At 47.0% G+C, this 23,760-nt stretch overlaps 1 protein-coding gene across 2 annotated transcripts in view; it reads right to left on the minus strand.

Annotated features, from left to right (window-relative positions):
* The window catches only part of CSNK1G1 (casein kinase 1 gamma 1), an 84,261-nt gene that overhangs the window by 57,823 nt on the left and 2,678 nt on the right, over nt 1-23,760 (minus strand). Inside the window, exons 1-2 of one of the 2 annotated variants that reach the window (XM_042824059.1) lie at nt 11,862-12,272; nt 9,406-9,512 (exon numbers count right to left, since the gene is read on the minus strand). The gene's annotated coding sequence lies outside the window, so the exon portion shown is untranslated. Of the gene's footprint in view, nt 1-9,405; nt 9,513-11,861; nt 12,273-23,760 lie in introns of those variants that run through there. The other variant, XM_042824058.1, reaches the window with a different exon arrangement.

Raw genomic sequence — 23,760 nt, forward strand, 5'->3', positions numbered from 1 at the left:
ACCCCAGCACCGTGCAATGCTTGTTTCCAGGATCAATAAACAGTTCTAACAGCACAAGAAACCTCAGCTACTTTAACACGTAGGCCTGGGTGGTTCAGCTACTTCTACCAGGAGCTCCACTCCCCGGGGCCGGAGGGGATCACCAGATGTTATGGGATGTGGCAAACAAGCCTTACCGCCGGGTACCTCATGTTCCTCTGACCCAAAGGAGCACTCCCAAGTGTTGCATCAGAACTGACAGGACTGGATGCCCACCTACAGCATGCTCGGTTTCGAGCAACAACCGTGAGCAGCAGGAACAAGCAGCACTGGCACAAGCTTTCAGATCTCCATGCACTGGATGTAGCAACATCAGCTTAAAGAAACTTGCAGGTGAGCAGGGGGCATGAGCAGAAGAGATTTCTCGGTTTTGGAGAGGTGATTTACAAGCCATCTTCTCCTTCATTTCTTTTCCTGATGCTAAGGACTTTGCACAGCTTGCAGTCTGGCTCCTCTGTCTGCTGTAAACCTGACACATGCCCATGGAAAGCAAATGTTATGCCACAACAAACAAATCTATCCGCTTACGGTCTGGCAATCCGTTCGGAAGGAAAGGCAAGGCACATACCTATAAATGCCAACTAGTGTGAATAAGAGCAAAGTCAAGGCTTGCTGTCAGCAGAAGGAAACATTTTGCTAAAGCAATTAGATTTACGTGTTGGCCTTAGATGTGTCAGTATTCCTGTTTGGCAAGCTTCTGAACCCATTCATGCATTGACATCTATGTTAAATGGCATTGAAAAATCCTTCAATTTCTGCAGCTGTTCTGACAAAGCCAAGGAGAGAGATCCACATGCTCCCTCACCCAAGGAAATAACAAAGCACGAGCCCAATTATGTGGTGAAACACAAAGGAGAGGAGTTGTCCACAGCCGCAATAAAGGCCTCACAGCTCGGGCCGTACCAGATACTGCATTACCCAAGGGCTGACAGCACTCTTCCTGAGCTGCTGTTTCCAGTCATGCAGTCCTTCTGTTACGGGATCAGCACGGCAGTAAGCTGCTGATGGATTTCCCTGCCCTATTCATCTGGGAAGTCCCAAGGTGAAAGCCAGGGGAATAAGCCGCGTGTTTTAGGGCCAGAGGCCAACAAACACCACAATTTGAGGACTGAGACTGCATGAACAGAATGTTTGAGCAGCCAACTCCAGAGCTACTCCTTAGGACCAGGACTGCCAAGGAACGAGTGAGCAGGGCTGGATCTTCAAGGAAAGCTGGGAAGTATTTTGATGCTCAAATTGAAGCAGTACGGTCTTGTGCTAAGAGAGGCTGTACGATATTTTGATATCCAAACTGGATTACAAGGAAATTTCAAGCACAGTAAGAAGAGCTCCATGATTCTCTGTTTCCCATCCTGGGATGGCTTAAAAAATCAGCAACGCTGTCAAGAGAAACCCAAAGATTTCTCAAGAACCGAAACGAGTCCCTGTGATAAGATTAGGGCATGAGTTTGGTATAAAGAGTTGCAACCCTACAGCTTCCCCTGGATCAGAGACGGGTAGAAAACAAAGCCAACACCCAAAGTAATAAACACCACACAGGAACAACAAGAACAAGTCATCTATTTCTGATGAACCCGGAGAAAATATGAAAACATGAAGCACACCTGAACTGACTTTTAAACTGGAAACTAGAGTAGATGAACACTTTCCCCTTCCCATGTCACCCACTGACAGCATTAGCCTCAAGGAATTCCTGCCAGTTTGACATTTTGCAGCTCCAAGTTCCAGAATAACCTTGTGATAACCTGCAGCTTTCCATGCTGCTATGGATAGGAAAGCAAAAAGGCTCTTGAAAGCTTTCTATTCTGCCCTTTCAAACTTCACTCTTAAATCTAGATGGGTGCACCTTTTAGAATTAAGAGGAGGTGCAGAACGTGTGCTTGTGGAATATGTAACCACACAACACACATCCTGACGAGCATGTGCTGCTTTGCCTTTGACTAGTTGCAGACAGCTTTCTTCACATGGACCTTTAGCATTCATTTCACAAGCATCGATCTCATGGAGCACAGACAACACCTTATTCCACCTTATTGTAATATCAAAGCTCTGAGTAGACTTATCTTCCCTTCCCAAAGTGAAGTGCAGTGAAATGACTCTTCAGGCTGCCAAAAAAAAAAAAAAAAAAGGAAAAATAGCAAAGTTGGGAACATTAAGGTACTTAATGCTCGAGAGCAACTCCTAAGGCCATCGCTCCATGTGTTTCAATATCTGGAGACCAAAGTCTTCCAAAGGGAGCCCAAGGCTTTCTCGGACAAACTGATGGAGCTATGAACAAGAGCATGTAAGGCTAAAACAAGTGGTTTGTTTCTTTACCCTTGTCTCATGGAGACCTGCCTCCTAGCCAACAAGGGAAGTCAAAGTGCTTGGGCTACCAAGGGTCTCTGTCCTCTGAATGGCACAAAGACCTCATCCAAACCCTTTTCCACCACCAAACCTTCAGGGAAATAAAGAAAAGGTTGAGCCTCTAAGGCTGCAAAGCTTGCCTCCCACAGCCACAGATCGCCATAATACGAAGCATCAGCTTTAAACTGCATTCCCAAGATGAATTACTTCTCTACAGTGTCTGCTCCATTCCACGCAAACTCTGTGACTTTGAGAAAGCTAAACAAACAAGTCCAACTCTTCAGCTTGCAAAGCACTTCTTCTGCATGGGAAGAAGTAAAACTACAGCATACTCCTGAGGAGAAGGGCAGCATCTCCTGATAGTATCTAAACAACATGCCCAGCATTTGGCTGTACATCACTCACGTGTCAGAAGTCAACTTCTGTGCTGTGAATCCTGGAAATGATTTCATATTCAGCTAGAAATATCCCTGTGAGTCACTCACTGTATACGAAAGAAAAATCAAGTCATCGCCAGTAATCAGAGCATGAGAAACCAGACCACGGGTCCACCTGGTGCCACCTTAGATGGACAGCAGCATATCTGACCAAGGCTGCAGGAGCACGGAAAACACAGCAATTCTCTGTATCGGAGCTAAAGACTTGTGCATGACCTAAAGCAATATATTACAGCAAGGGTGGGCTTCTTCTCTCCCTTTGAGTAAACCTGTCCCACTTCTTTCTGGATTTATGTAGCTTTTGGGGACCTGCAGCTCTCAGTGTCATGCTCTGCAGCTTAGATCAAGCAAGATATCCATCTCTTTCCCTCTTTCCCAAAGCAGAGAAAGCCTATCTACATATATTCAAATCCCTTCAGGGAGGAATCACTGCCTGACTGTGCCTAAGAAGCCCTGTGCAGATGTCAAACACCACAAGCTACAGTAGCTTCCCAACCTGCACTTATAACAGCAATGAACTACAAGGCTGTAAGCTTCTGCTGGATAAAAAGCAGGCAAGAGCAACTGTGTTTACCTTTAGAAATTGCTTACCATTTCCAGGAAGAAAGTAGGATAATCCCTGTCTGTCCCATCCCTTGCTGTTCTTCCACAGCACACACGTTCAGATGCAGCAGAGGTCAACTCAGAACCATTTTGCCAAAGGGTGCCTGTCCCAGGAGCAGTAGCAAATCCATGCTCTTTAGTGGGGCTGTTCACCACTGACTTGACTGCAAGGACCTGACCTGACTGCTGCAAGCGTTCTCCTGGTTTCTCTCAAAATGGTACCAAATATAGGTGATGTGATGCCTGCATCTCTTCTGACCTCCCTTACACTCCTTACTGCAATAGGATTACAATTTTACAGCCTCTGAAGGGAATCATTTCCTGGATTACGGTGGTAGCTGCATGTTAATGCTAGGCTCTGGGCTGTTTTAGGAAAAGATCAGTTACTGCATGACAATTTTTTCAATTCAAGTGTTTGTAGGAAAGCAGCTTATACCTAATCCATCTGGTGAGCAGATACATATTGTATCAGTTAATTAGCTTCACTTTTCCTGGTGGTTTTTCCTCCTCCCCAACACAAGCAAAATCAGCAAGACCAAGTATCCCTGCACAGTCTGAAAACAGCTTTCACAGATCTATTTATGCCAGCACAACTACAGAGTTTGGGTGCGAGTCAAAGCTCCATATGCACTGTTTTTGGTTTTGTTCTTATAGTAGCTCAGATACACGGTGACACATTTAATATTCAGCAAGCTGCGAGTGCTGAGGCACAGTGAGAAGGTTCAAGGTGATGAGAAAAACTTCAGAAGCCTTCCAAGTGAAATAATGAAGCATTTACCTCCAGGTTTCTCACAACCTGAGGGAAGTGCACAAACCGCTCTCAGACAGCCATCAGTTTATCTCCATAACGTTTTCTGTTTCATGCTGTTCCTGGTGGCTAACTGTAGGTGAACCCCAAGCAGCTCCCCAAAACCTCTGAAGTCTGAAATGCTGCTCCAAATCAGAGCATCTCCAGAGTGCTCCACTCCATCCACACGCAGCAGCCCTGCAACAACCTTAGCAATTTAGCAGCAAAGGGAGAAGCTGAAATTAAGCAGAAGGCAGCAAGTCCAGCCCTGAGCAGCCACAGGTCGGGGTCAGGACCCTTCAATTAGAAGCTGAGCTGCAACACCCTGCCCACGAGCAGGGCAGGCTGACGGGAAGCACCGAGGGCCAGCGCTCCCAAGTCTGGCGGTGGCTTTCCATCAGGTTCCTGGCTGAACCCCACTGAGAAGATAACAAGAAACAAAAAAAGGAGAGTTGCAGGGGGATGCTATCATCATTTCCAGCAAGCTGTCAGACTGCTGTTCCACTAAATGAACGGTTGGGAAGCTTGCAGACAATTGGACATTATGATTCTTCGAACAACTCAAAATAAATGCATGTTCTCGAGGAGGTTTGCTTCCCCTGTTTGGTAATTTTCAGCAGCTCTCTTTGTATCTTGTATAATAGCAGCATGCCAAGAACATAAAGGCTTTCATTTGTGTTAACTGCAGCAGCAATAGCTCTTGCTGAAGCTGCAGCCACATCTCCCACCCTCACATGTTTTTGAAACACCGGGATGTAGCACAGCCTCCCTCCCCTTCCCACCAGGATAGGAAATGCTCAACTTCAATTATTTAGTTGATATTTCAATTCAGCATAGTTTTCCAATTATGAAAGCCTCAGTTAGTAAGCAAGATAATTCAATAACACTCCAAAAAGGAGCTATCTAGGATAAAGCTAAAGGAGAAACAAATGCAGCTCGTTGTGCCAAGATGACAACAGCAGGTGACCGCAGTAAAACCCAGCAAGGAGCCCAAGAGCACCTCACTCACAAGCTCACTCCAGCAAAGCCTTACCGTGTCATCATGCATTAGCTTTGAGAATGACTGAATACAGAAACCTGATGCAAGTGCCAGCCTCATATCCTGCTAGAAGAAATGGAGATTCAAGTCACCTCCTCCTGAAATTGTGTGATAATTCTGTGGGGGGCATCCAGGATTTCAGAACAAGCACCAAAACAAAGGCTGGAATTCCTACGTGAATGAGCAGAGCACCTGCACTGTGCCCTGAAGAACCACTGGGAATAAACCACTCTTATTTCCAGCAGAGGAATCTCTAACTCACTCAGCTGACACCAGGGGGGCTGAATGCCTGCAGGGATGGGGCAGCGTAGCCCTGGGCAGCACTGCCAGGGCCTCACCACCCTCTTAATGAAGGATTTCTTCCTCACACCTAATCTAAGCACATCCTTTTTAATATCAAGCCATCACCCCTTGTCCTTCCTTTATCACCCATAAAACACCAGGGCGTTCTCTCCATCCACCAAAGGAAGCGAGGCAGGATTTGGTTTCCATACAGATGGATCTGCCTCCTGCCGGGTTGACCACAGGCAGTACAAAGTCCAGCTGACAACTGACACTCATAGCAGGATCAGCACAGCAGCAGATCAACCAGACTCAGCCCACACGGTGCTGATTGCCCAAGTGATGTTCATCTTCATTAGATAGCTCGATTCCCCTCCCCCAGCCTCAAAACAGCACAGTTATGGAAGCATTAACAACCACGGGAAGGGCCTCGCAGCACAGCACAAAGAAGAAGGATCCATCCTTGCTCAAACGAAACGGCAAGGCTCGCAGGGTTCTCAGTGCGTAAATGGAAACCATGCCGACATACAATTGTTCCACCCCCACGTTCGCCTTCACACATTTCTTACAGGTCAATTTTAAAGAATTAAGTCTTGTTCAGCTAAACATCTGGTGGCTGTTGCTACAGGAAACAGACTATCTGCAACACTTGAGCAAAAATAATGAGTTACGTAAAAGCCAGGCTGCACAAGCAAGAGCAAGTGTTTTGCCAGCTTATGAATTTCAAACGTTACACAAAGCAGTGCTTAATTTTTGGGTTAGAATGCAGTGAAGTCACCCGGTATGCATTACAGCACAAAAATTCAAAAGCAACAAAATCCTTTAGTAGAAGTTTTTACTAAGTTGATGGAAATACAATCGTGCTGCAATTCACCTTCTAGTTAGCAGCTGTTCCAGAGATATTCTATGAACAGCACTGCTAGGAACAGCTGAACTGTGGCTCAAGAGAGGATCAGTTCAGCTCCAGGCGTTTCAAGACTCAGATTAAGTCTGATTAAGTAGATCCCAGAAGAGTTAAAAATAAAGGTAGTTTTGGTCATTAAAAATTTAAGATAGGCTGCCTCCGTACGTAGCAGAACACTCCACCTGCACCACATCTTTTTGGTCACTGCTCCTTTTTCCTCCAGGTTTATCAGCTCCTGCACCCAGCACCCAACAGATCAACTGCACACTGCTCAACTGCTGCCTCACAGCTGAGAAGGACCCCTAATGGCAGCACTATTCGAGTGCCCAAGACCAACCCGAAGCCCTCCACAATTCCAGACCTTTGGTATGGACCTCACAGATCACAAAGTCCCACAGCAGGAGATGCAGCATTCCTGAGAACATCTCGAGCAGCGTAACTCTCATATACTGGAATTGCACTTCACACGATGTACCTTTCTACAAATAGACACTGCTGTTCTTTGAGGAAAGCTGCACCACTTAAATAATCCAGAAGCTTGATGGATGACTAATGCAACTAGAAAGCTGCTTGTACAGAAGGATATTTTAGCTACCACACATCATCAGGACCACTCCATGTGCAGCCACAGATCAGCAGAGGCACCCACAACTTTCACTGCCACCACCCAATCTTGACATCAAGGGTAAGATTTTGGATTCCGATGGATTTTTGCATGGAGATGTGCGCTCTGCAATCCCCGCCAATGCTCAGACAGCACAGCGTGTCCAGCACCGCTCCATCACATCCCAGCACGTGCTGGATCTGCTGCTATGCAGAAAAGCACTCACTGAGTAGAGCAGAGATTAAACATTCACAACCCTTTAATCCAGGAACTTCACCATTAACTCAGCTTCTGCTGCTCTTATTCATCCATGCCATCCAGGAAAGTGCTTCTGAAGCCAAACTTCCCAATGGGACGTGGCAGGTTTGCTGAGCACAGTGGGGGAAAGCACAGCAGATTCAGTGGCTGCCCCCTTGGATGGGCTTCATAGCATAACTGAGCAAGCAGAAGAGCCTGGCACAGGTTCTGCAGGAAGTGGGAAGAAGTCAGGATGCTTCAGGATCCTGGAACAGATCTTACAGATGAAGACACAAGTGTGGTGCTGGCTTGCAGAGGAGCACAGGGGAACGGAGTGAAATGGGAAATCTGGAGCTGGTTTAAATGTTGAAGTACACAAAAAGACAAAGCAGGATGCAGGAAAGGGACATAATTGTAGGCAGCTTGAGAGCAAGATCGTGGTTGAGGCAAGCAGCACTTCTCAATGTCTTGGAATTGATAAGGCATCAGTTGGAGATGGGGGGGCTGGAGCTTGATGATCCTTGAGGTCCCTTCTAACCCAAGCCATTCTGTGATTCTATGATAAGGAATTTCAGTAATGCATCCTCAACAACTAAAAAACATGCACTTGGGTCATCTTGTGATTTAGCATTCCCATTGCCTAGCAGTCTGTGCCAGAAATCTACATCTCTGTGCCAGTGGTGAAGCAGAAAGCAAGCAAGGGAGGAAAAAGTTAAGCACTGTGAGCAAGGCAGAAGCTTCTCTCAAGTGGAAAAGCACACTATGATCCCAAAGCCACGGAAACAGTTTCATCTGATAGAAACCTTCCAAGATCCCAGACTTCATAAAGGCAGAGAAGAAGAAAAACAAGGCAGTGACTTGGCAGCAACCTTCCACAACACCACATCAACTAAGCAGGCTGCTTCAGACTCCAGGGGCTTATCTTTAAGACAAAACAATACAAAAAAAATGAAGCAGAGTTAGATGCCTACAGTCTTCTGTTGCACTCATATTAAGAGGTTAAAAGCACCAGTCTGAACTGCTCCAATGAAACACTTTTCACACTGTCAACGGCATTCTTACAATTGGCACCAAAAAAAACCCATAAATTACTTTCAAGGAGCAAAACTGCAAAATTACTGGACATACCATATCAAGCAAAATTGAAAACCAATTTCTCCTCCAGTCTGGAAGCTACCAACAGTATCAAACTGCCATCCTTGCATTTGTCTCCTCCACTCTCCTGCTGAAATTACCAGAAGTCAAAGGCTTACAAGGCTGCATACAAAATTTAAAATGCAAATTACAATTTAGGGCATTTGTTTTCTGAAGTCATTCTGTCCAGAAGTAGAAACAGCACTCCAAAAGGATGAGACACAATTAAAACCCTACACAGAAGCGAATCTGGTACCACCACCTCTGCAGTACTCCTTACCAACACCCCCAGGAAACGTGTGCCAAGCAGAGAGACCTGCACTGCTGTCTCCAAGTCATTGCCTTCATCCACCCAATGCACTTGCCTCTTTGTTTGGTTTATTTTCATCATTAATGGCTAATGAAAGCGAGGCATCTGTCCATGCCAAGGCCAAACACACACCTTTGCTCTCCCTTCTCTCTTCAGGAGAGGAAAATTCACAACAGCTTCAGTTTTGAGTTTTCTGCTTGTCCCAGAGGCGAGCACTACCAGAACAGGCAACCCAGCCCATATTCTAGTTGCCATACTGGAACAAATCTCATTTACAGAGCACATCAGCCTGGTACTTCGTTACCAAAGTTAAAGCACATTTTGAGAAGCTTCATCTCCTCACAAAAGCTCTGGGACTTATCCTGTCCAGTTTCCTTGCTGCAGACACTCACACTTGGCAGGCAGCATGGCAATTACCCAGTTTTTCAGCTCAACGCTCATGCTTCTAAAAATGAAGCTAGGGAAAGTAGATCAGAGATGCAAGCTCACAGATACTTCAGGTAAAAAAAAAAAAAAAAGAAAAGCTGGCAAAACTGAGAGAATATATTAAAACAGAAACAAGAACGGAACAACTTGCATTTGGTCTCCTGGCATCTCTCCATAGACTCTCCAGATACTTTTTAGGAGCAAAGATAAGGATAGCATGCTGGTACACCCCTGAATCCAAAGCCCCATGTACTCACCACACGTTTTGTGAGTCACTTCTTGTGTTTGTTATCTGAAATCACAGGGCAGTGAGTGCCAGGGCATGGAGCAGCACAGCAGCTAGCCAGTCATCTCTGTAGGGAAACTGGAAGGCAAGAGAAAGTTGAAATGTAACACCGAAACTAAACGTAACAGCTAAAACTAGAACACCAGCTTCCAAGCATGCCGGCAGACAAATCACTTGTAGAAAACCTCTACTATTTCTACTTACTCCCCGTCTCAGCAAACAAACAGCTTTCTGTGCTATGAATGTACTTCAGCAACAGGGTTTTCATCAACTACAGATGTTTTTTTGTCTCTCTGGGAAACAGCATTTCCCCACCTTGGAAAACAGGTTCCCAAATCACGAGGCAGCACCCCTGGGCTGGCTGTGTGTCCTGCCATGCCCCAGGTGCTGTGGTCAGAAGGAAGCACATGGGGTTTGTTTTGTTTGTGCCTTTTTCCTCACGCAACACCCTTCAGAGCACACAGCCTCTGCGACAGGGATATGAAGGATGAACTAAAATGAAACTGTTTCACAGCATTTCTTGAAAGCTCTGCTCTGAATGAGCAGATACTGTTCTGTCCTGCACACAAAGCAGAGGCATCTAGCTTCCTTAGCAGAAAAGGCATGGACTGTTCCCACAAAAGTCATTAAAAAAAGAAATAACTTCAAGTTGTGAAAAAGCGGACAGCCATGTACAAGAGGGGTTCCCAGATGTGCTGCTTTGCACTGGGCTATGAGCAACCAGCTCCCAAATGCACAGGGGTGTGCAGAGCTTGCACTTCTAGCTGCGTTTTCGCAGCTACTAAAGCAGGGATAGAAGATTAAGGGTCCATACTCTCTCCAATAGCTTGTTCTGTAACTACTGACCCCTCTATGCCGGCCACAGCAGAAGATGCCCATCACTTGCCCCAGCACATCAGCCAGGAGAGCATTTTTGCTGTCTCCAGTGTGAAGAACAAATACACCAAAGCCATCGCTGAGCGTCCAAGAGGCACTGCTTCGACTCCAGCACACAGGATTTCACTCTGCCTGTACTCCTATAAACTTCTTGTCAGCCCAGCCCAAGTCATACACACGTTCTTCCAGTGTCATTCCTCAATTGTGTTCAAGAAGCTCTGAGGATTGCTCAGTGGCATTGCACGAGACTTCAAAAGTCTCACAGCAGGCACCATTATTAATCCTCACCACAATTACCTGTACCCATTGTGAATGAAGCCAGGCACCTGCTCCACAGCTTCAGCACTCAGCCTTTCCATTCTTCTAATTCGAAAAGGCATTGGGTTGAGTGTGCCTCCTAATATTATGCTTATTAGGAAGCACTTAAGGCAAACTTCAGTTCTACCCTGTGCTCAAGTTTTAAGTGTTTTGACCGGGTCAAACATCACAGCAAGGAAGAACTGGCCAAACTTGTCCCAACCCAAGCCCTACAAGAACTAGAAAATTGTCAATTCTCTGTGTGCAGCGAGAAGGGATTGCAGCTTCACTGGGTCACCTGGGCAAAGGGTAGCAGCATCCCATTCATGAAGAAGTCCCTGTGTTTCAATACTGAGCGCAAGGGGAAGCTTGCTCTTCTGCCACCTTGAACATGCTCTAGTTACATTTCAGAGGAAGGCAGGAACACACACACGAATTCCTATCAGGGATCCCTGACCAAAGACTTGACTTGGCATCTTCAACTTCATACCAACTTTCATTAAGAACTGGCACCTCCCAACAAGGAAGCTGGGCTATTCCTAGAGTAAACAGATTATTTCACGCTCTGCTAAGCTAGAGGTTAGCTATTATTCATGTTCTGGTGGAAGAACAACGTTGGCAAGAACAGAGGAGTCAAAGTGTCACACAAGAAAATCCCCAGTGTATCTCCGCAACTTCCTGCTGGCAAAGGCCAATCCCAAAAACCCCTCCTCACCCCACGCGGGCCATTTGCAACCAGACCTTTCAACCTTCAGCTCAGCAAACACCACTGCTCCCAGCCCTACGTAGCAGCGCCTCACAGATACACTCAGCCTCAAGAGCAACCCGAGCTCACAAGGCAGAGCCGTTGTCCGACCCGGCAGCACGCTGATGGTGCTGAGCTGCTCACCCAGAAACCCCACCTGGCAGCAAGATTGCTCCAGCAAAGCAGAGAAACTCGAAGTAAGGGGAGGACCCTGCATGATTCAGCACGTGGCAGATCTGGACTAGAAGCCAGGAGCCGTGCTTGGCATGGCATGAAATAGCCACCTCTATAGCAATGGTCACAAGTGAGAATATGTGGTCAGCCCGGTTGGAGCACAAGTTACTGTGGTAGCCATGTTCAGAAAGCCTCAAATTATGCAGAACACAGTGCAGCGCACCTCTTCCGCTACTGAAAGAAGGAATGAGGATGAAAGAGGCTGTCCTAAGCCACAAGACAGCCCCCTTCCAGCTTCTGACAGGCAATTAAGCTTTCGTGTGTTTAATTAGTACCTCCAGACGCTTGGTGAGCTTCCTGTGACATCTCCTCGATGGCACTCACTGGGCCTGGAGATGCACATGCCGAACGCCAAGCCTTGGGCTTACAGGAGCACGCAGGGGGAGCCAGTCCATGAGGATGCCTCAGTTCCCGCTGTGCCACCCTCCTCAGGAATATCTCTACTTTAGGGTGCCAGAAATGGAAGGACGGGAATACAGAAGCTTTCAGCCTTGCAAGGTTTTCTTCCCCATTACTTTCCAAGAGAAGTGCAGCTGAGAAGCCAACTTTCCTGTTTTAGGTTCCCAGGCAACATCCCCGAAGGCACCTCAACAATGGACATCTGTATCTTAACACACAGCCAGATCCTTCCTTTCCTCACTTCATCTTGGGGACCTGCAGCAGTGGGAGCCAAGAGAGATGATTTCAACAGCCTAGCACTAAAAAATTCAGGGCGTTCTACAGATGCTGCTCAGCTCCCAGAGGACACTGCTTCCATCACAGCATGAAGTGACGCTACAAAACCCTTCCTCACAGGGCTCACAGGTGGTATGCACACAGTTTTGGGATCTTTGTTCTTCACCTCATTATCATTTTATCGACATTTAGCAGCACGAACCTCTGGATAATACTGGAGAAAAAAAAAAGGTTTGAGTTTAATGCACAGGAGCAATATTAGAATTCCAACCTAATGGATGCTACCCCACTTTGAAGTCTTTGCACCAGCCAGCACTGAAAGAGGGGTCAAAAAGCTGCCACTGGTATTAGATGATGGAACAAACCTTAAGAGCAAGGACAACACATCAGGTTTCGATGGTGAGAAATTGGACTGGTGGCATACAGAGCCATACTTGAGAAATCCCCCATCAGACCTGGAGCAATGCACGTTTGGGTCAACACATTTTCATTCAAAGTGCTTCATACCCACATGGAAAAATGAGGTCTCTGCAGATCATTTCTGGTGTGCAGGAAAGTCTTTTCAGGAGACATCAACACTAGTGAGCAGCTTTGGCATAGAAGTCTGCAACACTTCTATTCCAAGTCCAGCATGTCAGCATTCACAAGTTTTGTCTAGAGAAAAGCTTGCCCTCCCTCCTAGGAGGCAACATATTTCAACCAACAGATACACATAAGCGATCTTGAGGAACACACCATGCTCTGGTTGGATCTTTTGTTTGTTTGTTTTTAATCACCACTCAGGACTTCATTCTCTCCCACCACAGGCCTTTAACCAAAGCTACTGAGACAATTAGAACAGTAAGGACAAACTCTCTGAACACGAGGAATTTCAAAACTCCAGGGTGGTCACGTTCCTAACCTTCAGCAACCAGAGGAGAGCTAGCAGAAGAGATGCCCAGGAAAGGGAAAGAAAAGGAAAAGAAGAGGAAAAGCAGATGTAGCTCCTTCAGCTTTTATTCCTGGGTCTTCCCAAGCCGGTGTGGGCTTTTGGCCATTCAGCAGTGCTCAGCACAGCCTTCTCATGGGCTTGCCCAGCTTCTCTGACCTTGCAGAAGCCTTTGGTGGCCCCAGCAGCCCTACTCCACCTCAACAGCTCTGCTCCTGATCCCACCTGCAGTTAGCTCCAGCTGAAGCTCCCTCCTCCCACCTCCAGCCCTGAGCACCTCACTGCCGCGACCTGAGCTAAGCCAGCACTGCCCTTTAAGCTGAGTAAAGATAACCAGCTCTTGTCAGAAAGGAAACCAAAGGACTCAATTTGATTGCAGAGAACAAATAAGTAAGAGTCAAGGAATAAGCATGCACTGCTATTTGCTAGTTACCAGTAGATATTAAAGCTATGCCTCGTAGCTGTAACAGCAGAAGAGACCCAGACTACGCATTGAGGCCGTCTGCTCTTGAAACACAGAAAGCAGCTGCATCAGAAAGAAAAGCCTTACCTTGCCAGGTAATTTGCAAGTTTTTCACCAGGAACAAACACTTACCAGCGATACCTGGAGGAGAGCTGGGCACACAGCTCAATGCCTTCACGACTGTGCTTGCAGCAGAGCTCCTCTGCGCATTCAGTAATTTGCAAATTCCTCTCTGAATACACCCCAAAGCTGACATCTACATTTATTCTGCTCAACTGGAGAATAAAAACTCAGCTTTTATTCTGCACTGTATACTCGGGCAGCACTCAGAACAGTATTTATCGTCTGACACCTATGTAAAAGTAAGTAAAAAACCCCACACTGCTGCTTGCAGAGCTTTGTAAAAACCCTTTAACATCATTCAATTCCCTTAACTCACATGAGTAGCCAACACACTGCACGTGGCAGAGTACAGCAAATGGGTCTCCATTGCAGCCTTCCCTTTACAAAAGCAGAAGAGCAACCAGAACTTTGTGCTCTACATGGAGCCTGCAGAAAGCGAAGCCTGCACACATTCCTACCAGCCTGTGCAAAAGGAAACCAGTGTTTAGCCAGCAGCAAAGTGCTGAAGGCTCCAAAACCAACGCCAACAGTCTTTGCAACGAAAGGGAATGTAACGATGCCTTGAATGAGATGACCCAAAAAGCTAGAGAAAACACGTGGACACATTCAGATAGTCCTACTTATGGCACACAAATGCAACAAAATAAAATTCTTCAAACCCTGAATCATTCAGAACAGCCCTGCTTCTCCTACGTTTCATTAGGCAAGGTTTTCACCACGCGTGCCCACAGGGTGTTCTCAAAAGGAGCCAGACTGCACGTTTTCAGGGGTAATGAATCACCTGGTGCTTCAAGGACACCTCAGCCCAAGCGGACGATGGCATCACAGCCTCGCTGAGGATGCTCAAACATAATTGTGTTTTATCCTTCGCAAAACTTAACCTGCTCAATATAGCCTCCAAAGCTGGAAGACCAAAGTGGGAAAACTCACCCCAGCAGTAGCTGACTTCTCCCTTCCAGAGCACTTAGCCTTTTCCCCCACAGCTGCAGACACCACGCAAGCAACAGAAGTGGAAGACACCGCATGGCTCGAGGAGGAAGAGGCACACACCCTAATGCAAAACGCCTGCTTTTTAGCTGGTGCAGAGGCTGCTACAGACACAGCCCTGTTCTGATAACAGAAATACTAGAGCAACAGGTGAGAAGGTAGAACAGGGCCACCCTCATTGTACGTAAGGATGCAAAACAAGCACACCACCTCCTGCTTTGCTTCCTCTGAGGCAGGAATGGAGCTCCCCAGTGCAACCATGCTGACTACTGTTCTGGTGCAAGGCAAGTCAGTGAGAAGGGCTGGAACCCAGCACACATCTGGACTGTATCAATGCTGGGTTATGTTCATTAGTGAAATTTTAAATTAGAGATATCAAATCAGGCACTCAGGAACACTGCAGCAATCTCTCAGATGCCTCTACTCACCATACCCATGTGAAACACCCAGTACCCGATCACGTTCTACACTGCACCAACATCACCGTGCACTTTGCTCATCTTTTGGGTCTCCTCCTCTCCAAAGGGTCCCTTTATGGTTTACACCATGAGACTTAAGGAGTTGATAGGCATTTGTACAAGGAGCATTTCCACTCCTAGTCTTCTCTGGAAGAGGCAAACCCCTCTGAAGACTGAAAGAAGTTATCCCAAAAGGGATTTGAAGCACACTTTAAAAAAAAAATTATAAATATCCATCTCATTCAAGGAATTTCCTTGCAAGATGCCTTTAATAGGCATCTGACCGTGAGTTTCTTTAGTTTACGCATTCTGTGAAAGAAATGTAACCACCCATCAGAGAACTTACTGCTGTGATGATTTGCTCAGCAGTCTCACACTCGACACACCATCTCGACTCCTTAATACTCCAGATGCTATCAGCATAGAAATGCCTTGAGCTGAGCACCAGTCAGTAACCCACACAGCTATTTGGGGTCTGCTCTGCCTACCTGACAGATCCAGGTTGTGAACTCTGCAGAGCAGAAAGTCCATACACACATCTGATGCAGATGGCCCTCCTTCTAGAAGCCTCCACCCGACAGCACCTTAGCTGCTCCTCAAGAGCTCCCTTTCAGCAGACTTCAGCTGCTCTGCAGCTTCTCTTTATCCCTCCTTGTTCTCTTCCTCCACGTGTCACAACCTTCTAGAAGATGCTAATAAGCTGATTAACAATAACTAACCAGAAAGGTTTTATTATTAACATACGCACACACATTAAACACAGTTATCTCCTGCAACAGTCGTAGTAGTTGAAAGAAAACTACCTGAGAACGTTAAGAGTCTAGGAAAATCAATACATATGTACTCTAGAAGATGGGAGATGCTTGCAGACTGAACTTGCAGAAGGATGAAATGAGATCTTCCAAGAAAACCCAGACCACGTTGTCCATGAAACTCAGCAATTGCAAGCAGGAACTCCTGCTGGCTTGTTTCCCCTATTAGCCTCATTTGTGAGAAAGTCTACCTCACTACAGCAACAGGAGAAAACCACCTGACAGTACCTGGAGAGCTTAGTGCCGGGTCAGAGGCAGAGCAGCTCACAAACAGGTTTGACAGGCGGCAGGAGCAGGGCACAGAAAGTCAGCACCCAGACATCCCCTTCTGGGCAGGGCACTTCCAACCGCAGCCTGCCAAGCGTTCAACACTTCACTGTGGGATATCACTACCAAGAAAGGATCAAGCTGCTAGCTTTTGTGTTTAGGTGCAAAACTTCATCAACGGCTGCTCGCACGTGCTAAAAAGCCCTCTTCATGTTTTGACAGGGAAATGCGTGGCTTGATAGACCAATCTCCGATTAAATCAGATTAAGATTTTTAGCAGGCATGGTTCAGCAAGCTAAGAGCCTACCAAAGCAATTCTCAGTTTGTCAGCCATGCCATAAACACACCCAAAGCCAGCACTGCTGATGCCCTGCTGACCTCATGTAATCAGTATGGCAGAGCAGGACATTCATAGGCGCACGCCTTACTCGTCGTTGTGATGGCCCAACTCCGGCCTATTAGCAGATCAGCGCCTGCAGAGGAACTGCTGCTCACCATCCCACACAAGGAGAGCTGAAGGGAAGCATTATCATCACCTCCTCCCACTTCCTACATAGAAAGGGGGAATACAAGCAGTTTTCCCCTTTAAAGTGGCTGAACTTCACGTTCAATTACCTTATTTGTCCTCTATTTCTATTTTTTTTCCTATTATTTGTTTCAATTTGCCTGGTTTCGGTTTCTACCCACCCCATCTTGAAACGCCTTTACACATTAACCACAGAATGTTGTGTGACAAATCTCCTCTGACTGCATGTGGCACGGCAGAGCTGGAGCTGTCTACAGCATGCTGAGCCCTCCCTTCCAGGTATCCACAAACCAAGCAGCCCCAGCTCAATTTAGGAAATCCCATCTCCTCCATATTTCCAGAAGAAGGGGCTCATGAAGATGGAATACATGAATACCCGCATCACAAAATCCTCTGCTGGTATCTTGCCACCATTCATAACGATTGCAGATGCCATAGGAACAGCTCCAGCATCTGGAACCACTGGATTAAGGATGTTAGCACAGACACGCCTGCCACAGCCTAAGAGCATTTGTTACGCAGACCTGCTGACCGCAGCCTTCTCTGACCGCTTACTGAAACTCACTCAGCATTACCCAGTGACTGCAGTACTTCATCAGACTGATGCTTCAGCCCCCAAAGAATTCAAGCAACCACGCATGTTACCTGTAGCAAGCAGGAGACCACCAGCAATGACTGAATTATTGGGAGTACAGGTCAGCTCTGCAACCCCAGTCAGCAAGCCATGCCCATGCCACACAATAAGGGGTGGCCCAATCACCTGCAAAGAGTTTATTCCACAAGCTAAAAAGCCACCCCATTCACTGCACTCTAAACACAAGAAAGCACAGCAGACACCCAAAAGTCCTGCTCTAATTCCCAGCTTTCCCCATTCAGCTGCCAGCACACTGCCAGCTGCAGGAAAGTTTAGCACTTCTGGCAGATGGCAGACAAACTCTAACAGCTTGATTACACATTAAAGGCATAAGTCATAGGCTCTAGGACCCAGTGAAGGTTCCTCACTACACTCACAAGACGAACTGTGTCTTTAATTAGACACAAAAAGCAAGTGACCATGAAGGACAAGGCAAACAGCGCAGAGCCGGACAGCCCTGGCACGCGTTTTGTTGCATGGATTTACCTCCTTGTGCGCCCTGATGGCTTCTGTACAGGGCAGAGTTCTTCTCTAGCTTCTAGGAGATGAATTCAGCCTCCCCTTGAAGAGGACTGTTGCCATTCGCACACTTAAGAAATCACACCCGCACAAAGAAGCTTTGCTTCAGCTTCCACTTTCAACCCGCAGGCTTCAGCGCAGCAGCCACCGAGCCGCGCTCCCCGCCCACAAGGCCAGCTGCCTACCAGGTCAGCTCCTGCCGAAGCCCAGCGCCAAGCGCCGCCGCGTGCAGCAGGTCGCTGCTGGGCCTGCGGAGCTGCGGCCGGGCCGGGAATTACTGCCAGCACAGCACTGAAAGCGTCAGCCGATTATCCGACACACAAAGCCTTCCAGCGTCACTGATCCCCCAAAGCTCTGCCCATCCCAGAAATGCAGCCTTTACATTCTTTACATTTAGGTATCTGGAGATGAGCAGCAGAAGCCCTTGTAACACAAGGTCATACCTGGCTTGCTGGAAGACTAAATTTAGCCCTCTGTGCCTCAGGAGATTCTATTAGCTATGGAAAGGACAGTGGTGTTGAGCATTGGTCCAAGGGTAAATCCCTTGGAAGAGTTGACTCCATTTAGTTCCAAATGATCTCAAAGCTATTAGCAGGGTACCCCAACTGCACTCATCAGAAGAGGAACAGTTAAATACTACACAAAATCAGTGTGGGGCTCCGCCGCTCTGTTTAAGGTAGGCTTGCTCAAGTGGTGTAAACTATTACTACATTCAGTTTTAGACTGTAAGACAGGAGATCAAGAAGGTTTAACAGATGGGGTTTCAGCACAAATGTATTTTGGAACACCTCCTTAGCAAGCATATTTCCTACTCTAACGCTACAACTACAATGCACCGTGGAAAAGCTGATCTGCCAGAACACGAGGATTACTCAAACTTTTGTCAGTGTTACCAGAGACTGACTGAACAGTTTGCAAAGACAGGCTCCAGTTTACCCAAAGGTGTCACAGAGAACAGCTCTGTGACAGTTACCGATTTTCAAAGCCATAAAGATGGGGATGATTCAGATTCTCCAGCACGAGGTGTGCGTTGGGTCCTGGGATCCGAATCAGTACTGCAGCACTCAGCTGAGGTTCAAAGTCCAGGATTGCTGCAAGCATTCAAGAGAATCTATGTGTGAGAAAGAGAATTTGGTTTGAAGATAGCCCTGGGGAACATCTACACTCCCTGTGTCAGCCCTGCCAGCTTCACACACCTTGCAGGACATCCAGGTAGGTTCTGTGTTTTGGAGCATTAGCTCAGTGGCACTTAACAACAAAAGCAGGATGACTGAGATCACACCGAAACGAGCGCAGGGCTTCCTGCAGTAGATGCGGAGGACCCACGGTCCAACTCCATACCTACAAATCATTTTCAACCCCAAGGCTCTGAAAGCAGCTGGCAGCACAGGGGCTGCCCAAGCACCCAGCCCTCCTCCCAGCACCGCTCCTCACACCTGAGCCAGTCCCTGCAGCACGATGGCCAGCAGGGATCCCCACAACCAGCCCTAGCTCGCATTGTTCCCTTTCTGTCAAAGCCCTGTATCTGCACAGACCAGAAGGAACAGAACAAGTGCTTCCAGAACAACACGCCCCAAGTCATAGATCTTGACGAGTGAAGGCACTCTGGCACATGTAGTAACTGCTAGCATTGAGAAATGATTGAGAAAAACAACCAACAGAGCACCAGGGCTATATCCAGTAAGTCTAGACAAAGGACTGCATATTGGTTTGGAGTCTAAAACCAGTTTTGGATCGCAACCACTGAATAATATAAATCTCAGCACAGATACTCTTGCTGCAACAGCAGAACACAGCCTAACAATGATTTACCATCACTGGTGTCGCATCTATCATGAGTAAAACTGGAGCCTTAGTGCCGCCAACACTGCACAGAGCTTTTTCAGAATTAGAAACCTGTCAAAACCTTTCCAAACAGAGGACGGCTGGGAAGCAGTATCAGATGCCTGAGTGGCTGCAGGCCTGGTCTCAGCCGCAGGATGATCACTCGGGGAAGCCGAGGACCTCGAAATCATCCAACCTGCTGCTGATGCCCTGCCAGCATCTACGCCAGCCAAGGTAATCCAACATGAGACTGCAAACAGGCAGCAAGCGCTTGGCGTGGTGAAGAACCTGGTGGAAGCACACAGAGCATTTTGGAAGGCACTTCAAAAGCATCCAGGCTCCTTAGGGCAAGAGCTGCCACAACCCCTCCCTCCCAAAGCACACGGGCATGGGGTTACCTGCAGCTTCAGCTCTGCCAAGAGCACTCTGCTGAAAAGCAACAGCAGGAACAAGCCTCCATCAGCATCCCGAAGGTGAGACCTTTGAAGTCTAACAGCCTTGAAAAGAGACAGCTACAAAGTGTGCGGTCTCTGCCTCATTAAAATAAGATGTTACAGGTTAATAAGTTTTCATTTGTTCACTCAAGCTTGCTCTTTCAAGATCTAGGAAATAAAACAAAGCTGTAGAAGCCAGCCTCGTGCATCACAAGGACAGTTAGAAGGTACCTGAGGACAGCCAGAGCCGCTCCACCAGGGCTGCTGCAGCACTCGGGATGAAGCACCTGGAAATGTTCACGAGCACAGTTGTTTCAGTTTATTTGCCAGAACTGTCTCCTGCAGTGGAACAACTTCATAAGCCATATTGCACAGGACTTCCTCTCATTTGTTGTTTTTCACTGACCTAAATAAGAACAAGTCAAGCCTATACAAGGAATTTTGACTCACAAGGAACCAAACTTGAAGACCCAGCAAGCCTGAGACCCCACAACTGCTATGCTCTAAGAAACTCACCTAAAAAAACCCGTCACAAGAAAACAACTCCATTCATATCCCTCTCCTTGCCATGAGCAAGACTAGACAGATGCAAACAGATTTCCTTATTCCCCCCTTTCTGTAGTATGGTCTCTACTAACATGAAAGAAAAAAAAAGACTGGTTATGAATCAACCCTCTGATTTATACTCAGAAATGAACGTGCAGCAGCTAGCAAACAAGCAGAGCTCGGGTTGTTATTTCTGCAAACAAGATGTTACCCTAATTACAGGTGTAACAAAGATTAGTGCTTAAGTGGAAACTCACACAATTTTCAGTCTCATAAGCTGGGAAGATTTATTGCTGCCTAAGATGATTTAAAACATGAACTGAGCTCCACAGCAAGTTGCTAAGATGGAGGCTATTGTGTTTTGTGAAATGAATAGATGAAGAAGCATGCTTCAGGCTGGTTGGCTTCGCAGAACTCAAAAGCAGGTTTCTCCTACCACTTCCTTAGCCTAGCTGAGGCACTAGAAATTATAATTCCTTGTGAAATGGGTGGGGGATTCAAGAGGGACTCTATAGAAAGCTGCTATTACAGAGTTTTCTTAGCATTATTCAAGCCTCAAACTCATCAAGCTTTATCAATACACATTAAAAGACATATATGGGACAGAAAGAACTCAAGATAGTTAACAAGCTGTAGGCTGCTCTCTACCATAGCACGCGCTACATGGCCCGCTCACCCTGTGAGACGACAGAGATGTGACAGCCTCAGAGAAAGGACAGCGGGTTCAGGACCGCAACGAAAAGTTCGTTTCTTTGTAAACAGCTGCAGTTTTCCCGGTCTAAAGGAATGTCATAACATAATCTAAGAGGGGAAAAAAGAGCAGCAGGATAGCAGAGGCAGACAGAAAGCAGTTTCTGTATTCCATTGTGAGATATCTCCAATTCCCGCATTGGGAACGAGACCATTCGGTTGCCTCCACAAAGCGCAAACTGTCAGCCTAATCTTCTGGGTAGGATGGCTGTCAGTTCTTCAGGCTATTAAGTTATTATCCAGAAGAGATTTGGTCACAGACGAGCAAACCAAAACAGAAGACTCAGACAGGTAAGAGACACCTATCCATTGGGAACATGAGCTGCTCTAAATAGGCTTTAAAGGAGTAACATAGGAAAAGCCAAGAGAAAATGGAGATGACCTCACAGCGATCTGTGCTTCCATGCCTGTCGTGCCAACTGCTTTATTTGCATGAGCGGTCTGGTTTTCTGAACCAGAAATTGAAGAGACATCTAGCAAAGACTTAGAATACCTCCTCCATCTTTAGAAGATAGGGATTTAATGTGGAACATAATGATTAAGGAAGCACAAGTCTAAGGTGTTTACCTTCCCATACCTATCCTACAACCTGTGCTTTCTGCACCTCAAAGCCCTCCGTTTTCTCAGCCCTCCGCAGCTCAAGCTGCCTGCTGCCATCACTTCCCCACAGCCACCAACCTCTCCCAGCTCCAGAGGCTGCTCAGCCCCCCCTCCTTCTGCAAGGACGCACTCCGAAACAACACTGGAAGGAGCTGCTGGCTGCGGTCTGTGCGAGCGCTGCTGACAGATGAGGGGAAGTTTCTGGGGGCTGAGAATGAGGAGCCGATGACCAACAGCTCCGTGACAGCATTTCAAAGAACTGCTCCCACACTCAGGCTCCGACTCATTAGGAACTGAGGTTTCTGAATAACTGGAAGCCTGTACAAGAACGAGGGGTCTGATTCAATCGAAACAGCACTCGGAACGGGCACCAGGAATAGAGATTAAAGACTCCTCTAACACTTCAGCAGGAGAGCAGAGAGGGGAACACGTGTCCCAGGATCACGTGGCTTCTGGGGGAAGAGAAGCTGATTCATAAAATCTCATCTTACAGGGGGGCAAGGAGCAGCCATATGGAAATCAAAGCTAGAAAAGTGAAAATTAGTACAAGGGAAATAGGATGGAAAGCCAAAACTGAGGCGTGTGTGTGTTCCTCCATCAACACTGGAAGTTAAGATGATGGAGAAACTCTTTAAGCACCTGCTTTCTAAGCAATGATGCGGGCGCAGCACACATTGAAACCACAGGGAAGGGCAGAGGGGTCAACAGGACACTCGGTGTCCAAGCACTGAACCTCTGCAAGATCCAAGCTCAACACGTCATGAAGAAGGGAATCAGAAATCCAAGCTCAAACCAGCATGGCCTCAGCCGCACCAGCAGCGACAGCAGCAGAGCTGTGCTCACCAGGGGGTTGGACAAGCAGGAAGCACGGAATTAAACTGAGCGTCCACACAAACCACTGAGCGTTGTGTCAACATGCAACACCAGGACCAGTTCTTAAACATCATAAAGCAACTCCTCCCCAGCAACACGCAGGAAGGGTGGTGGTGCCTCATTTTATCTCCAACAGCAAGAAGCTGAGTATGAGCCACCACAATGAGATCGGACCATGCTGTGGGACAGGAGAACCCGAGGCACCGTATCGTGCCAGAGCAGGATGGGGACGTTCCCTGCATAGCTTCTTGCTCAAAGCTGTGCTGGGTACCTGAATCCCTCACCAAAAGTCTGCAGGGAGCAAAGCTGTCACGAGATAAAAGGAAAAATTCTTCAAAAACTTAAGTAACTGGTTAAAAAAATCCACGTAAGAACCAGGGAAGAAGGGCATCATCTTTGTAGCAGAGGGACTCACAGCTGCTTTCTGCTCTGCTCCACTCTACTGAACGGTGCAAGGAAGGCAATACTGAGATGACAACATTTGCCACTCTGAATAATTTAACATTATCAGTAAATAAGGGCAGTGACTCTAAGGAATTGCAGCAAAACCTCAAGACACAAGTAGGTGATAGAATCAAAGCACAGGACATCAGAAATGATGAACTCCAAAGAAAATCACCAGAAAGAGCTCAAGCCAGCGCCCAGGAACAGGACTTCAGCAGTGTATTCCCCCAGAAAGGAGTCTCCTGAAATTATCAATACCATGGAAAGAGTGAAGAAGCAATTTGTTCCAGATCTACTCCTTGCCATTTTTT

This window comes from Centrocercus urophasianus, unplaced genomic scaffold (genome assembly GCF_019232065.1).
Source record: "Centrocercus urophasianus isolate 14NV4802_14NV808 unplaced genomic scaffold, USGS_Curo_1.0 seq_23, whole genome shotgun sequence".
NCBI classification, from domain to species: domain Eukaryota; kingdom Metazoa; phylum Chordata; class Aves; order Galliformes; family Phasianidae; genus Centrocercus; species Centrocercus urophasianus.